Source organism: Watersipora subatra, chromosome 2 (assembly GCF_963576615.1).
Source record: "Watersipora subatra chromosome 2, tzWatSuba1.1, whole genome shotgun sequence".
NCBI classification, from domain to species: Eukaryota; Metazoa; Bryozoa; class Gymnolaemata; order Cheilostomatida; family Watersiporidae; genus Watersipora; species Watersipora subatra.
Window position 1 is genome coordinate 51,139,624 of NC_088709.1, and position 19,530 is coordinate 51,159,153.

General features: G+C 36.1%; 1 pseudogene; it reads left to right on the plus strand.

Annotated features, from left to right (window-relative positions):
- The first annotated feature begins 354 nt into the window (after positions 1–354).
- Positions 355–5,113, plus strand: LOC137388302 (poly [ADP-ribose] polymerase 2-like; annotated as a pseudogene).
- Positions 5,114–19,530: the final 14,417 nt, after the last annotated feature.

The window sequence follows — 19,530 nt, forward strand, 5'->3', positions numbered from 1 at the left end:
TATACTACGGTATAAGCAACTAGCAAAGCTCTAACCAATTGCTGGCTAAACCAAAATTCAGTACATCGTATTTGACCAAGAGACATATACCTTTGCATGTAACTGAAATGTTGCGCTAATATAAACACTCCTTTGAATCAAACAATTTCAAACCTTGTTAGTATTTTGAAATATCTTTTTGAAAAGCTTGGAGTCAGAGAAGAACAGTTTTTGTCTAATGAAAAAGTACTTTACCTAAGCCAGCCATACTCTCAACTCTATGAAAGAAAACGAAGAAACTAACTTATGTTCTATTGTTAAAAGTATTTCTATTGCCTGATGTGTGTAATGTAACCATGATGTTGTTTTAAAAGGATGAAACATCCGGAGAGAAATGTGTCTTTTGAAATTCTCCAAGCAAAGATGGATTTGCTAGAGGTATGTCAATGAACTTAACGAGCCATGCCATGTACATAACACCACGAGTAACTGAGTCATGCACCATCCCTAGTAACTCAGTCATGTAATTTACACTCACTAGTAACTCAGTCATGTAATGTACCATCAATAGTAACTCAGTCATGTACCATCACTAGTAACTGAGTCATGTCATGTACCATCACTAGTAACTCAGTCATGTAATGTACCATCACTAGTAACTGGGTCATGTAATATACCATCACTAGCAACTGGGTCATGTAATATACCATCACTAGTAACTGAGTCATGTAATGTACCATCACTAGTAACTGAGTCATGTAATGTACCATCACTAGTAACTGAGTCATGTAATGTACCATCACTAGTAACTCAGTCATTTAATGTACCATCACTAGTAACTCAGTCATCTAATGTACCATCACTATTAACTCAGTCAGGTAATGTACCATCACTAGTAACTGAGTCATGCAATGTACCATCACTAGTAACTGAGTCATGTAATGTACCATCACAAGTAACTGAGTAATCTAATGTACCATCACTAGTAACTGAGTCATGTAATGTACCATCACTATTAACTCAGTCATGCAATGTACCATCACTAGTAACTGAGTCATGTAATTTACCATCACTAGTAACTCAGTCATTTAATGTAGCATCACTAGTAACTCAGTCATTTAATGTACGGTCACTATTAACTCAGTCATGTAATGTACCATCACTAGTAACTGAGTCATGCAATGTACCACCACTAGTAAGTGAGTTATGCAATGTACCATCACTAGTAACTGAGTCATGTAATGTACCATCACTAGTAACTCAGCCATTTAATGTACCATCACTAGTAACTAAGTGTGCACTACCTTACTGTCTGCGCTCACAGAAGGTAAACAATGAATCGCTAATAGATGAATGTAACATTTGGAAGGTTTTCTTGGATAGATATTTTGTTTAAGGATTTTACAAATAAATGAAAATTGGACAAGTTTTGCCTGCTTTTAGTTGTTTGGCTCATCTACCAAGTTGACTTAGTTAAGTGATTGAAAACTTAACAAGTATGCGAAGCGTTTGTCTGTCTAGGCGTTTGGAGATATTGAGATTGCCGTGAACGTACTAAAAATGGGAGACTCGAACATTCATCCAGTAGATAGAAAGTACTTGTCACTTGAGTTTGACCTTGAACCAATGACTAAATCTTGCGATATATACAAGGTAATGCTACTTTTACCTCAACAGCTATTTTATACTCCTTATATTGACATATACATACATTGGGCCGGTATGAATGTTTCTCTCTTTCAGTAGTAAATTATTATTTTCAGCCTTTTACTTGTATTTCATCGTTAATTAGATTATCAATGCTGTTCAACTTACTGGTTATGTCATATATTAGTGTATAAACATCATATTAGATGAGACTCAACAACACTGGTCAATTGTTTAGCATCACTAGCCAATATTTGCTGGTCAGTTGTCAAGTTTTAGCCGATGGAAAACACAAATGTATTAAGGGTGCTCCTTAGGCAAAAATCATTGACACAACCAAAGGTCTCAATGCAGTGCAATATTTACTAGTCTTACAGCCAATCAGCTCCATGTTTATACATTTCATTTCCACTAGCCAATGAGCCAGTTGTGTTCAATTTCCACTAGCCTATGAGCTGGTCGCATTCCTTTTCTACTAGCCAATGAGCTGGTCACATTTCGTTCCTATTAGCTAATGAGCTGGTCACATTCCTTTTCTACTAGCCAATGAGCTGGACACAGTCCTTTTCTACTAGCCAATGAGCTGGTTGCATTCCTTTTCTAATAGCCAATGAGCTGGTCACATTAAATTTCTACTAGCCAATGAGCTGTCTGCACTGCTCTATTCAACTGTCTAGTTTTGCAAACTGTATTAGGTCTACTGAGTGAATGTTACATTTTCCCTTTCACCTTGCTTATTGGACGCTTTGGTTCATTTTTTGTGGTAACTTTAACGGTTTTAACAAAGTTATCACCCATCACAACTCTTCATTAATCACATGTTTGTATGATTTTGTTAGTTAATCAAAAGCTATTTGCTAAACACCCACACTTCCTCCCTCTACCAGTATTCCATAGAATTGTTGGACATATTCCATTGCGACAAAGATCAGCCATCGGGACCAGATGTTGGCAATAAGTCAGTTGTATTTCTAATATTTTTGGTTGTATCTCCAATATTGATAGTCGTATCTCCAATATTGATAGTCAATCTCCAATATCGTTAGTCGTATCTCCAATATCGTTAGTCGTATCTACAATATCGTTAGTCATGTATCCAATATCGTTAATATTATCTCCAATATCGTTAGTCGTATCTCCAATATTGATAGTCGTATCTCCAATATTGATAGTTGTATCTCCAATATGTTTAGTCGTATCTCAAATATTGTTAGTCATCTCCAATATTGTTAGTCGTATCTCCAATATAGTAGCCTGATTTCTTTACAGAAACTCTGTGTTTTTTATTTATTTACTTTATGTTGGCTATTGTATGTAGGCCTGTCGTTTTCAGTTTCTGTGATTTCTTATGATTACTCAACTCTATATCTATGTATTGTGTGCATGATGACTCATTCATATGGCTATATATTACGTGCAAGATGACTCAATCATATGGCTATGTATTACGTGCATGATGACTCATTCATATGGCTATGTGAGCTCATCATTCTCTGTCTAACATGTACTGGCGCACATTGCGTAGGATGCTACTCTAGCATGGCTCCAGGCTTATCAACTGGGTTGGAATTCTGGCTAAGGGACTGAGAATTGCACCCTCGGGCGGCTCCTGTTACAGGTTACATGGTGAGTAAATTACAGTTTTGTCAAGGCCATGACAAAGATTTGTGTTACACTAGTAACCGGGTATAAATGAATTCGAAATCTTATACAGGTGTGACTGCTTCATCAACTAAAGGGTCCGGTATATTATAAGAGGTAGCCCTACCAGTAGCTCAGTGTTCAGCTATCTAAAGTTGTTGTAGTCTCCAAAAAGTAGAAGAGACCATTTGAGCTTTGAATAGCCATTAATATCTTACCTAGCAATGTCTCATTCGCTATAAATGTTAATGTCGAATTTTACCTCCTAAACTTTCCTATGTAACCTCATCTTGCCTGCTATTTACCTGCTTCTGATAGCCAGTTTACTTTTTTTGCCTTTCTTTTTGCATCATAGTTTGGCAAGGTTGTCTATTTCCCTGATTGCTCCAGTAAAAGGCCATTTATTGCTTTTCAACAAGAAGAAAAAATGTTGGAGTGTTCCTGCGTAATGAGGTCATGCTAGGTAAGTTATATGTATGTTACTAGGTAAGTTATGCAAGCTAAACTGTTTAGATGTACACTAAGCAGGTTATACCAGCTAGACTGTCTAGATGTACACTAGGTAAGTTATACCAGCTAGATTGTTTAGATGTACACTAGGTAAGTTATACTAGCTCGACTGTTTAGATGTAAACTGGTTAAGTTATACCAGCTAGACTGTTTAGATGTACACTAGGTAAGTTATACCAGCTAGACTGTTTAGATGTACACTATGTAAGTTATACCAGCTAGACTGTTTAGATGTACACCAGGTAAGTTATGCCAGCTAGACTGTTTAGATGTACACTAGATAAGTTATACCAGCTAGACTGATTAGATGTACACTTGGTAAGCTATACTAGCTAGACTGTTTAGATGTACACTAGGTAAGTTGTACCAGCTAGACTGTTTAGATGTACACTAGGTAAGTCGTACCAGCTAAACTCTAGATGTAAACTAGGTAAGTTATACCAGCTAGACTCTTCAGATGTACACTAGGTAAGTTATACCAGCTAAACTGTTTAGATGTACACTAGGTAAGTTATACCAACTAGACTGTTTAGTTGTACGCTAGGTAAGTTATACCAGCTAGACTGTTTAGATGCATACTAGGTAAATTATACCAGCTAGACTGTTTAGATGTTAACATTCAGTCTAGCAGCCATTCATGAGATTTTGGCTAATCTTTTAAAGGTGCCTGAGCTCTTGCATCATGACCACCAGGTCAGCATAATTGGAGGGTTTATTGTCTCTGTGCAGGTCAGCAAAATGAGATAGTCTCTTTAGACTACTGTGCTGACAAGCTGCCTAAAGGAAAACACTCTGTAAAAGCTTGTGGGAAGATGATTCCAAACCCAAAAGGAAATACTGACCAGTAAGTTCTTCTCATCCGGTGCCATCCTTAATTTCCTATTGAATTTTTACTTGGTATATAAAGGAAACATTTACACCAAATACAACTTTTATATTATTACAAAAACTAAAACTGTGTTAACTAAAGTTTGATAAACTCAACACCAGAAGACTGATGGAAAAATTACCAAATGCTTTAACGTTTTCCATTATCATATGAAAGCTGTTAATATTGAATCAGTTTATCACTGTGATCATCAAGTAGTGATCATGTTCTTGTTGACTATAAATCTATTTGTCGTGAGTTTAGATAGCTCTACATATCGGTATATGATAGCGTATGATATTTGAATCACACAGGGATGGCGCGACTGTACCCTGTGGAAAGCCTAAGAAGACAGATACATTCAACTCATCAGGTTATACGCTCTACAACAATGAGTACATAGTCTATAACACCAACCAGATCACGATGAAATATCTTCTCAAGGTCAAGTGCAACTTCCGCCACTAATTCCTTCCATAGCAATGCCAACTAGGCTCGATTGCTTTAGTTCTTTCTTGTCAGTTTTCTTTGTATTATCTCGTTGTTATGATTTTAGGCTTGGTCATTATACAGATTTGTAGTTTTTAACTTTTTAAATAATTTCTCTTGGTACTATTGCACATTGTTCTATTCTTTACTGTGTAAATGAGGATAACAGTTGGCAAGTTACTGTTGCCACTTGCCGTTAGTTGCCACTTGCCGTTAGTTGCCACTTTCCGTTAGTTGCCACTTTCTGTTAGTTGCCACTTTCTGTTAGTTGCTCACAGTATACGCTATCAAAAGTTTTTTCAAACAGCCAATCAAAACTTGCAAGGAACACTTTGCTAAGTTTTCTTATTATGTTGTATCAAATACATGTACATGTGTGTGGACTCGATACACGGGGCTGGTTCATTGCTGCCATGAATAGTGGTTAGTTTAACATGACCTTGACCTGCAGTCTTCCTTGTTAATGGTCACACCATCAGCTCTCTACCAGATATGGATTGGTTCGATGCCAAAAAGTCAAATTATCTGCTCGTGAAAATGTTTCTTGAGATCATAATCGGTTTTTTAGTAACACAAGTGATGATCCTTACTCCTTTCTTACTTCCTCATGCATGATGTGCCTAAGAATATTCATCATCAGAATCATCAGAATTTCACTCTGTTTTGTAGTCACTGAGGTTTAAATTTGATCAATTCACCTGTAAAAATCTTTATAGATTGTTAACAACCTGATCTGAAGACTTTAATATATTTTGATGAATGATGAGAACAACCTTCAGGAACAGCAAATGGCATAATATCAGCCATTGTTACAGCATTTCAAAGTGCGTTTTCTAACTTCAAAACTCTTTGGTTTTTTCCTTAAAACTTTGCAAACAACGCCATCAAATAAGTAATAACTGTATCCGTTTAACATGTTTACTTAAAGTAGTTCCTTTATAGACTTGTTTAACTTGGTCTCATACTTGAACTTATATGAAAAATGGTATAGCGAACATTCTGAGACCCACGCGTGAATGCTGCTCTGTCCGAAAGAGATTGAAAAATATAGGTGACATTAGCAGTGCTTTGTTCATATAAAAGTTAATTTTATTTTTTCTAAAATTCTCGCCAGCTAGTGAGGAAATGAAGCATCACATTTTATTTGAACGTCATGACTATTATAATGCCACTTGAGTGGAAGGTTTGGAAAAATACAGCGCCATAGGACTCAAATAGAGGTTTCATATTATATTCCAAATATTTTCAGCCTTCCTTTGAATAGAACTTTTGTTGCTCTTCAGGGAAGATAGGATTAACAGTATCATAAAATAGGCTTAGGTCAAGGCATCGCCGTCGGGTTCTAATGAACCATTTACTACAGCAGAAAAAATTGTTGATCAGTCATTTTTCTTCGTTCCAGCTAGTCAATTATTCTCAAACATGGTAGATTTTGCTACAAAGCTTCGTTCTTTTAACCAGAGTAAATCAAAACATGCAGAGAACCCTCAATCATCATATTATATTATATTGTATAAAATACCTGTCTGTTTATACTTGGTACAAGTGGCTGGCTCAACAGCACCCGGGACTAGTTGTTAGTTTAACATGATCTTGATATCCAGTTTTCTTTGAGAAAGACGACTAATCGGCTTTCCATCAATGTCTTGCAGAGCATGTCTAGACTGCAAAACCTGTTACCATATAGATTACACTGGGCAACCAAGTTTCAAAGAATTTTTGCTCGCCGAACAAAATTAGCTGTTTTCTGTCAAGTTTTTTGTGCTAAATACAATTATCCGCATAGAAAATCGAAAGGATTTCGGTTAGCGTGCTAAAGGAGGTTGTCCGATCCTTGACCCTCTGTTCACAGATATCGCAACTCTAAACCTGCTGCTGACTTTAAAGGGAAAATTCCACTTCCCTGACAAGTGGAAAATACCAAGGAGACTCAACTGTTCTGCTGGTGCAAGGTGGTAAACTCTTGGAAAGAACAAGCCAAATTGGTGTAATTCAGAAAATTGCTGAATTACTCACATACCCTAGGACACTTATGTATTCGCGTCATCTAACTTTCGCATTTTCGTGGTGTCTTCCTCTCGCGAAAATTTCATGAGCGACACTAAACTATTACAACGAACGAGCGAAAACGCGAAATTAAATAGCTTAGTTCATTAATATCCACAATAAAATCTTCATATTAGAAATGCAGGCAATTTTTGTCTGTGGTTGGGCTCAATGAGAACCTTTTGGTAAACTCATTATAGCTAATACACCGACTGAGTAGCATGGCCAAGCAAATAAAGATGATATCAGTTTAGTCACCGAATTTGTACCTGATGGGGATGAAAGTCTGGTAGGTGAAGTCATAAAATTGCAGAATAATTATTGTAGTGATGAATTTTATTACGAACCAAAAAAATATCAACCCTCACCAGGTCCAACAACATTATACGGTTTTGGTTGTAAACAGACACATTAAAGACAGTTCTGCTACTTTAATTATCTGTATAATCACGAAACTCTAAATATTGATTGGCTATACTGTCATCAACAACTAATTACCTGTTTTATGACTCGCCCGCGGTCTAATCTAATCTAATTTAAAGTTTTCCCACTACACCCTTCTAGAAAGAAGGAAAGGCGTGGGAACTCTTTTATTACAAAAATTCTTTACTAAAAACCTCTCAGGTCTCGCGTTGTTCTCGGCCAAAAAGAATTGAAAAACGCATTTTTCCGGATTGTTTGCACAAACAGACCTGCTTTCTGTTGAGTGTTGTGGTGCTTGATAGTATTTTTAAAATCAGGGACTGTAAAGCTCCTTTCCACGGCTTTTAAAAAAAATTCACACCTAATATCTTTCGCCGTTTAGCTAAACTCTCGATCCCTGTATTTGCTCTTATTTCTGTAAAACTGACTTGCCCCTTTAGTTTAAAAATGAACCTTGAAGCGGTGTTCTGTATTTTCTCAAATATTTTGATATCTTTTTTCATAAACGGGTCCCATACCGTGCAACCGTACTCTAACAGTAAAAATAAGCAATCTGCCGAGTTTTTGTGTCAGCATGCTTTAAAACTCTACTTAGCATATGTAATGTTCTATTAGCTTTTCTTATTATTTTTACATAATTAATTTCTCATTTCAGGTTATTTTGCAACTCAATGCCAAGATATGGATGTGAATCAACATTGTCTAAACGTTGGTCACATAAAAAATAACTTGCTCTTGAATTCGACTCTCCAACTGAAAAAAAAGCACATTTAGAAACATTAAAAGTCAATTGCCACTTATTAGAATACTTTTGGAGTACCCTAAGGTCTTGTTGCAATACCGCTTTGTTGACGCGGGAATTAAATAAAAGAGTATTGTCAGCAAACAGTCGGCATTCTGACACCATAAGGTCTGGCAAGTCATTAACGTACAATAAAAAAGAAGGGGTCCCATAACTGACCCTTGGGGCACTCCTGAGTTAATTGGACAAAATGGAGAGTTGGCATCTTCCACGGAAACAAATTGCCTTCGGTTCGATAATAAATCCTCTATCCAAAAAATAAGATTTTCATTTATACCGTAATAGTTGAGTCTGAGTAAACGTTTACAATGATTCACAGTATCAATTGTCTAAGAAAAATATAATATGATTACATCTGTAATAATTCTATTATCCAGATTAAAAGCAAGATCGTTAATTGTATAAACAAGCTGGGAATCACAAGATCTTCCACTTCTAAATCCATGCTGACTATCGTGCAAAATGTTATATGTGTTTAGATTATCATGAATTTTAGAAGATACAATATGTTCGAGAAGTTTACAAGTAATGCAAGTCAAAGACACAGGTCTGCAGTTAGTGGGTAATTCTTTACTTCCTTTTTTATAAATAGGTATGACCCTAGCAACTTTCCAGATTGATGGTATTGTGTAACTGTCTAACGAGTATTGAAAAATCTCCGTAAGACATGGAGCTATAATGCGAGAAAACAGTTTTAAGATTTCACTAGACAAATAATCAGGTCCCCCAGTTTTACTTTCCTCTAAATTTTGCAACAGGTCAAATACTCCTTCTCTAGAAATTATCAAGTCAGTTGTATCTTTAGGTATATCCACTGATTTCATTTCAGGTGATTGGCCACCATCTTTGACAAAGACAGACTCAAAAAAGGAACCCAGAAACATAGCTTTCTCAGCTGGTGTTTGAGCCAACTTATCATCATATTTAAGATCTGGAATGATGTTGCTTGCATTGCTTCTACTCTTTTTTAGGTAGTTGAAAAAAGGTTTACTATTGCCAGTGAGTAGTGGTTTGTATAGTCGTGTATGTAAATATGATCTCTTAGCTTGTTGCACTAACTTTTTATTGGATTTTTTCATACTTTTGTATTTTTTTATAGCATAGTATGTATTTTCACGTTTCATTTTTCTGTGAAGCATTTTTTGCTTACTCATATTTTTTTGGATATTTGCAGTCATCCATTTTGGATCATTTTGCTGTGTTTCCAATTTTTTGGTAGGTGTACATTTGTTTCTCAGCTCGTTGATACCATTAATAAACAGGTCGTAGATATTACTTATGCGGTGGTTAATGAACTCACAGAAAAATGTTCATTTTTCGATTAGAAAATATCAAACAAAAGCTTGAAATTGCTTCGTTGTTTTAGGCTGATTTTATAGATAGATCTTCGGACAACACAGTCAATTTCATAAAACTCTTAAAGACAGTGGGTTATGTGGTCAACGAATAATAAAATCAGAGTACCACGCAATTGCTGAGAAAGTCCAAAATAGCGTTTATGGCAGTGGCCCCTAGAAAACGCATAAATGCGTTTATGGCAGCGAAAGGGTAATACAGTTTTAGTTGTTATCTGTCTATTTTCTTCTTCTTGAGATTCGAGTGTGAAATTCACAGCGGGAGAGACTTTGACTTCATTGATAGTCTAAGAAACAAATGTCAGCAAGTGATCAAATTGAATTATCGATCTCACCCACACATTTCAACCTGCGGTTTACAAATACGAACTAATCCCAAATTGAATTTTTTTCTTATTAGCAAACTGGACCTGAGGGATATAATCTGTTTTTTCAACTGCATTTGATTTCACATCACTATATTTTCGCACTCATCAGAGCCGCGAAATTGAGTTGCAGCGAAATTTTACTCTGTGTGCTTGCTACTCATGAAACTAAATACTAGCGAAATAAAAGTGTCCTAGGGTATTGAGGATGATAATTCCCACTGCATTGTGATGCTGATGCAATTTACAGTATTGCCAACATAGTGACTTGTCAAAGATGAAGCTCGCTTGAGCAATGTGAATGCTGGTGCAATTTAGGATAATTTCCTGTTATTATCTAAAAATTGCTGGTATTTTCAAATCACAGCAAACTAATGTAATGATGGTAGATCGTTGATGACAAACCTTACTAACCTGACAGGATTATCTAGCTAAGCTCAGAGATCCTTAAATGGTTTTTTTTGTATTGCAGAAGCTTTTCACAGCTAGCTACTTTCTCTAACCTTCCATGACCATATAAATTTCTTTTTTCAAAAATTCACAGCTAATATAATTTCATGGTTTACTGCTACAGCCAGTATAACTCAATTACTGTATAGCTGTATCAATAAAATTGTATATCGAATTGTAGGGAAGCTCTTCACACGAGTGTCTCTAGGGATGTGGTAAGATGCTTATTTCTTGGTCTGATAACATCAGGTTATCAAACCAAGAATAGAAAAAGAGTTATAATCTTCTGAATGACGCATCTCTTTTATTATTTTCTATCTAAGAGTAGTTGAAGGAGATGTTATATATATATAATGTATAAATATATTATAGTTACTAGAAATTCCACTGTCATACAGCCCACGACCAAAGAGATGTTGGAAAAAAGAAAGGGTACTGATGGTTGAGAAATGCAATATTAGCAGTCAAATGGCACTGCAGTGCAATAGGATAACTGCAATGGTAGTTGTAATGTACTGGGTGTGGGTGTTATTATATGTTTATATCTCTCCTCCTGCAATAGGAGAAATGTAATATTGGCCAATATTAGAAGTAAAATGCACTGATATTATTAGAATAGCCATTATTATTAATATAGTAATAATATAAAACCAATGCACAATTTTGTTCACATTTCAAAATGTCATAGCTAGCATTATCAAGAATTTGTGATGTTTATATAGATTTTTAGAAAAGCTGTACTACGTAGTCATTGTTCTGTAGTCATCCAAACTTATAATTAAATATTGTAATAATCTCATAAGAATCGTTATAAAGAAATATCATCGTCATTTCCTTTACTTACACTGCGTTGGACATCAGTTAGAATATCAAAGTACTCAAAAGTGTCTAAAATGTCAGTTATTTTGAAATCAGCAAATTGTCGAATTGCCGAAACCTTCGGCAATTCGACAATGCTATAGACTGGTGAAATGTGCACGTTATTTTTTTATAAAATGCCCGCGACCTAATCGTTTTATTCTCTGTCGCTTGGCGTTTCAAGTTCCGGTCTTAACTTTGATAAAAGTAAGGCTTAGCAAGTTTTAATAAAGATTTTTGACCGATCAATCTGTCTATTTGTGTATAATTTGTTCAGATGGGTACGTTCTAAGATACTGTCGACACTTTTCAAAGACTTGGTAATATACATGTATTTGAATTGGTTTATATGTGTTTTTTATCGTTATTATACTTAAACGACTCTGCTAAACCATGGTTAAAATTGTTCATGAGATTTTAAAACGAGGGTTTGCGACGTTGTTGTTGAAAGTTTTCGTAAGTTGTGGGCACATGCATTTATCATGTGCATAAGTTAGCATAATAATCACATCATTTATCACATCATTTATCACATCATTACACATGCACATAACGGCAGCCTCGTAATACTCAATGACCGGAATGAAACTCTTATTTAAAGTGGACGAAGGTTTGGAGCTCCCGTCGAATTGGAGAAAGTTGGGGGGCTTTTTGTATGTATATACCTCTTTTTCGCGGGGATAAAACCTCATGAATAAGAGAGTGTTACTACATTTACTTTAAATTGAAAAGTAGAAAGTCCATACTTGGAGTGAACTAATAAAATAATTAAAATAGCATTACTAAGGTGTGGCTAGATACGCAGATTTGTCATTATTTGATACATTACTAAATTGAGTATAGATAGCTTTATTATGATATGATACAGTACCAAGGTAAGCATAGATAGCTTTGTAATAATGTGATACAATCAGATTGTCTCTTAGTGATTACATTAGTAATCTCTTATGGTCTCCAAGTGATCTCTAAGTTAGAGAGTCTCCATGTGATCTCTTAGCATCTCTAAGTTGGAGATCATGCTTCTTTTGAATTACCATGTTCTTAAATGTCGGTTGCATTTAACTGCAATTTTTGTTAGCTTTGATAATAAATATACTTATTGGCATGCAAAATCTTTGCTGTTACTATATGTTTACAGTAATTGAGCCCTTGAACTGCCTAGGGGTACATGTAACTCCTCTGCATGCGGCATGGCTCCAAGTCTGTAATGAATATATTGCAGTGAGAGGAGAACTGCAATGCCCGCAGTGCATTGTCAAGAACAAGAGGTTAGATCGGGAGTACGCACATCGGTCATCAGCAGTGGAAAGAGGGATAACTCCAAAAGGACAAGTAGCCTATACGAATCCTGTCTCATCAGATAAGAGGTTTGTATGTTGCTGTAACTGCCAATTGCATGGTTGTTACAATCAGATTCAAATGAAAGATGCTGCCAGCAGAAGTTTGGTACCGGTATACTATTCACACATGAGACAATAATACCAGCAGTAGATACAACCCTCCAGTTTATCAGTATGCATATTGTTGCAAGTTTGTCATTCGTTTTCAGTTTGAAATCTAAAAAATTGGAGCCACCGCTACCGGGGTCAAGTAAAGGTCGTTTATCACAAGCCTCCAAAGTATCAAACCTACTTCTCACACAGAACTATCTGCCAGTCGTGGATATGACGACCAAGTTCTATGGAGAGCATTTGGATACTGGCAGCAAATGACCTTCCGATCTCTTTATTTAGAAATGTGAATAATATCTTCATGTGATGTTTGTGTTGAAACAATTATATATTTTGTTATTATTTTGCGTGCTTTATGAATATAATTTCTACAATATGAAATGAGAGACATGAAGTAGATGGAATTTGAATTGCACTTGAAAGTATTGATCATGTCTTGACTAGTTTGTGCAGTGAATCAGATACAACGCAATGTTTGCTAGCGATTCGCAGCAGATAAACATTCACTAGAGCCTGTCAGTCATGTTACCTATATCAGACGATATTAAACTTCAAAAGTTGGTGACTACCCTAGGACACTTATATTTTGCTAGTATTTAGTTTCGGGAGTAGCTCACAGAGTAAAATTTCACAGCAACTTAATTTCGCAGCTCTGATGAGTGCAAAAATATAGTGATTTAGAAATAAATGCAGTGGAACAAACATAATTAGATTCCTCAGGCTCAGTTCACCGATAAAAAAAAATTCAATTTGCGACTAGTTTGTAATTGTGAACCGCAGGTAGAATGGTGTGGGCAAGGCCGATAATGCAATTTGATCGCTTGCTGTCGTTTGTTTCTTGGACCATCAACAGCCCATTTTCACTGGGGCGGCTGGCCGGCTGAGCCGCCCCAACTTTTTGGGAATTTTTTACGGTAAGTACAGTCCAATTCGGATAACTCTCCCTCAGATAAAATGTAACGTTTCATCTCAAACACAAGGTTAACTCGAACGGATTTGTTTGGTCAGTTCCAACGCAATGATAAGTTGCTTCAGATAACTCGACCTCAACATCATTTATTCGAAAAGTTATTTTATATGGACACGGTTTTTATCGCTGTAGAATATCACTTCATTCCAAGCCATAGAGACCAACATCGACTTCTAGTAGTTCTTAGGCATCATTATTATCATCATCTGAGACAAAATATTCTTGGTAACGACTTTTATAAAGTTTTGCAAAAGGTTAAGTTTTGTCAAACACCCGCTTGGCCAGGTCCCATCGAAAGCGTAAAAGCCTCCAAATGAACTTAAAATAAAATCCGCAAAATTGATCTTTGTTAAAACGCTCAAAAGAAAAAGATGTCTTTTTCTGAGCATTTTAACTGCGGTCAAGTTTTGCCTATTTTCATTTAAAAACATCTCGTCAGTCACATCACCTAAAACAAAACAAATCTCAAGAATTAGAAAAATGTTGATACTTTCCGATAAAATTTTTTAAAACTTCACACGAGAGGCCTGGCTGAGGCCCTACATGAAAGAAATCTGTTGGGGGCTTACACCGCCCCACCCTTCACACCGTAGGTGTTCATAACTAGTCGCCTAACATTAGCCACCCCAACTTGCAACCATTGAATACAGGCCTGACTATCAATGAACAAAGCTATTTAGTTTCGCTTTTTTGCTCGTTTGTTATGATAGTTTAGTTTGATAGTTTAGTTATAGTCGCACATGAAATTTTCGTGAGAGGATGACACCGCGAAAACGCGAAAATTAGATGAGGCGAATACACAAGTGTCCTAGGGTATGTGATTTCAGCATTTCGAGTGGTTTGTAATTTATAAACCTAAACACCACAAGTAGGGAAGTTTTCTAAGACAGCAAAAAACTAAGTCACTGTGGTGATTGGTAGATGCTGATTTGGCTCTAGATAAAACTTAAACAAAAGAAATACAATTACCCGCTTAAAAGTAATTTTCATGCTGAAATTAATTTGCCAGTTTTTAAAAATCCATAGACGAGTGTGTTTAAACCAACTGAATATGACAACATACTCTTGTGAAAAACTGAAACACGAATACTGTAGTATAGAGAGCTGTCGGTGACTAAATGTGTGTCACCAAACAGGGTTTAGTATTTCAAAAACTGACCAATCAATGTTGAACAGCTTCTGGCTTTTTGTTGGTCAGTTTTGCGTTAAGCTCTGTGATTGGCTAAAAATTTCCAATTGCGCCGCTCTTTCTTTAAAGCATCTTCAGAAAATGTTTGCCTTTTTTTATTGCTCAGTTTCTAAAATGGAACTACTTTCACTTAAATATGATTGGTTAAGTCATAAGACCTAAACTACTTTCGTTTCAGAATTATTCTGATTGGATGTTTTGGTCATACTCTTAAGAGAACAACTCCAAATATTTGAGAAGTTAAATATTTGTGTGTGTGTGTATTTTATTTCATCAATTAGTAGAAATATAATATTAAGCACAATAAAGATATAGTTTTAATATTGAATAAGTTAAACAAAATAAATAAAAGCTTAGTTCCTGCTCGTCAAGGCATGATGAGACCCACATGCGCAGTAGCACTGCAGATAGTCGATGATATTGGCTCACAGGAATTGGCAATCTCTAAGTGCAGGTCTGAATTAATCTATAAGCTTAACAAATGTTTTTTAACATTAACCCTGAAACTGATGCAATTTTAAAATTATGCTCGTGATTTCGGTCCCTTTATAGTCAATGAAATAAAGACACGCGACGAATGTGTAGAGTATACCAACTAATAACTGCTAATAGTAATGCTACATGTTAATAAAAATGGAAAATAGTAAATGAGATAAGTATGTAAATACAAATAAATACCATATAGGTACCCAAATGATATACATAAGATATCGACAGATGTAGCCAATTCGGCTTATTCGACAAATATAATGAATTTTTAAATGAGTCTAAATAGCTCTTACTGAACATCAATCACCCAATACAAAGACCAATTAAAACACAAAAGCATATGATTTACTAAAATCCTGGACGGTAGTTAAAAAGAATTGTTAAACCAAAATGAGTGTTATATAAATAGATAACCAAAATAGGGTATATAACGAAATAGTTTATATATATTATCCCTTCTCATATTTCAAATAGCTCATTATATGTTCCAACCGGCCGAGTACCGCATCAGAATACACTTTTCTTGGGCCAACCACAAAAACTCACAAGTTTCAAAGACACCCTAAAATACAAGTTTATCATAAGCAGTCCAACCTTCTGGTTAGACTGCTATAAAAAAGATCGGTAAAAAAGATCACATCATAACCTTTCCTCCCCACTCGACTTTGCACACCTCCTCAAATATGATGAGGGCCAAAGAGGTGTACCTGTTAGCAATAGAGTGTCATTGACAGCTGTAGGCCTGACTAATTATCCATTATATATCATATACATATATATACTAGCTTTGCCTGCCAGTGTTGCCCGGATATTAAAAATCAGCTTATAAACAATGAGAAGGGATGAGAGTTGCTTACCACTTGCTGGCAAGCAACTCTCCAGCAAGTGGCAGGCCATTGCCAAGTGGCCTGGCACATTGCCAATCGAAAGTTCCGCTAACCTAGTTAGTAAGCTTCAAATGCTGGTAGGCAATGACATTGCGTCAGGCTTGTTACCCAGCTAGGTTAATCTAATAATAGCTATAGCCGGAACGCAGACAGACATATGATATACAGAAATACTTTAAAAATATACATATAAACATAAATCTCAATGTGTGTATGTGTGTTTTAGTTTGTTCGGCTATATCTATTAAAATTTACGAATGATAAATCCATTTCATGCTAGAATTGATCTCAGAACATCTATTCACCAGGCAAATCTCTTACCAATTAAGCTACGCCAGATTCATGGATTCATTAGGCAATATGCTTGAGGTTTCATATCCGTGAATGTTGTTGTAAAGATTGATCTACCGATCTTCATTTATATATGGATGCATGGTGCAACGTGTGTGCCCAATTGTGATTCTTTGTGTATGTGTGCTAAGTTTGTGTTCACATGCGTTTCACTGTTTTGTTTTGTATCTCCGGTGTGTTGTTTTGTGTCATTGTTTGTTGTCGTGTGTGAGTTTGTGTAAATGTGTGTGATTGTTTGTGTGTCACTTTGTATTGGTGTTTTTGGTTTCGTTTTTACACAAAACCAAAACTGTGTTAGCACACAGAAACATGCATGCACGATTGTATTTGCATGCGTGTCTCTGTGTGGGCTTGTGTGTGTCTTTGTGGTCTTACTGTGTTTAAATTTGTTTGTATTTGGGTGCCTGTATGTGTGCATGTGGTCTGTTTGTTTGTCTATGTGTGTGTCAACAAGACAAGCAGGTGTGCGTATGTCTGTCTGAGTCTCTGCATGTATGTGCAATTGTGTCCTTAAATTTTTTATGTGTATCTGTGTGTAATTTTGTGTTGTGTGTGTCTATGTGTACTGTGTGTGTGTCGCTGTCCGTGCCTGTGTGTATGTTTGCGTGTCTTTACATGTGTGTGCGCGAGTGTGTGCTTATGTATACATCTGTGTTTGCGTGCACTTGTTGATGCCTGGCTGTTTGTGCGTGCTTGCGGTCCTCTGGCTATGTGTGTGGGTTTGTTGGTGTCTGGCTGTGTGTTTTTCTTTTTTTTGCTTGTGTGCCTTTATGCGGATGCATTTTGCTTGTGTGAGCATGTATATGCGTGTGCTTGTGCAGGTTATGTGCCTTTATACGTGTGTCTGTGTTTATGTGTGTGTGTCTTCACTGTTTTTAACAAGTTTTTGAATATGCGTCATTTTGTGTCTGCGTGACTATCATTAGAATTGTCATCATTTTTCTCCAAACCTTGTTCCAAATGTTGCAGATAAGCCAGATTCAATGGGGTGAACTTTGTTCAATCGCATCAAGTATTTCAAGTCTGTCAAGAGGTTACCATATTCTTCAAGGACAAGTTTTTAACCTAAAAGTTGAAGATATATTTAACCCTTTCGATATCATAGACGCATAAATGCGTTTTATATGGTCCAGTGCCGTAGACGCATTATTGAGATTTCACCAGCAATTGCGTAGTAACTTCAATTCATTATTCCTTGACAACATAACCCACGGTTTTAAGGACTTTCATGATATTGAATACGTTGTATGAAGATAACGCTCTAAAATTTGCCGTAAATAACGAAGCAATTTGAACTTTTGTTGGAGAACTACTAACCTTAAAATGAACAATTTCTGTTTAAGTTTTGTTAATTGCCGCGCGAGTTAGAAAAAGATAATTGCTTATGTTTATGATGTCATAGCCAATTAAGATTTAGATTTTCGTGATTAGACAGATAATTAAAGTAGCAACAGTGACGGATAGAGGTGAAAGTAATAGTTTTGTAAGAGTAAAGAACATTATGGAGGATCGTCTTAGCTTTGCAATGCTTGCTTCACATACCTTTATCATCACACGACGTATAGATACATTGAGTTTTTGCATAGCAGTGTTAGTTAAAATTTTGGCAGAATAAAATATGTTAAAAAATTGTTCTAGGGAGAGTTTGAAATTGAAAAAAATATTGTATACATATCGTGAAGCAATATCGGCAGTTTTTTGTAAGATGGTTTGCCCTAGGCCGATGGCTAAATTTGTACATGGAGGGCAGTGAAAGGGACCGCTACCAAGCTGCTACTGCGTACTTTCAATATAACATTTTGTGATTGATGAACGAATCAAATCCATTGCACCTACTGGTACAAATCAGGGTACATCAGTGCGTCTGGGCTCATGCGTGTTGGTGGGTGTTTACACATGTTTGATTTTGCAGATGCGTGTGTGCGCACGACTGCCTGTTCATGACTAGGTGTGTGCGTAAAAACATGTAGTTATTTGTGCGCTCACTCAGTTTTATTTCTATTTTTTTATCAGTCAGTTTTATTTGTTCTTATGGATTTTATTTTAAGTTTATTTTATTCTTAAGTTCTACGAAAGTTTATCACAGAAACTGGTCTTTGGTTAAACGTTGTAATCTTTTTTTTTCTACATAAGTTTTTGCGTGAAATCCGTTATGATTACCAATGGAGTGACCGACATAACATCGCGACCAAGCCGCGTAGACGGAAGAAAACAACTCCCTATAAGTGCAGCTGATGCATCAGCTGCAGTACGTCTTGTGACAAGCTGTTGTTGCTCGCCGCTCGACCAAGGGACAACTTTGCAAAAACAACAGCTTGTCAAGACAGGCTAACTAAGCTCGTATATTTAGGTTAATTAGCTGCTGCAGTAGCATTAAGAGACATTTTAGAAATACTGCATTGATAAATATTTATAGAGCTATAACAATAAACTACACAGTTAAAATGCAATATAAGTTTAAAGTAATCTAATATGAGCTACCTATAATTTGCAATAATAGAAATATACCTTGGAAACCCACGCGTACCCAAAAAAGGCTGTATATATATATATCGCTAAATTATCTATTATTTAATGAATACACAAAAAGTGTCGTGTGATGGTATGGTGTGTGTGCGCGCGTGTGTGTGCATGTGTGAGCGTGTGTGTGTGCATGTGTGAGCGTGTGTGTGAGTGTCTATATGAGCGTGTATGTGTGTCTGAGTGTGTCAGTGTGCATGAATGTGCATCATTTGAATGCAGTGTGTATATGTGTGGTGT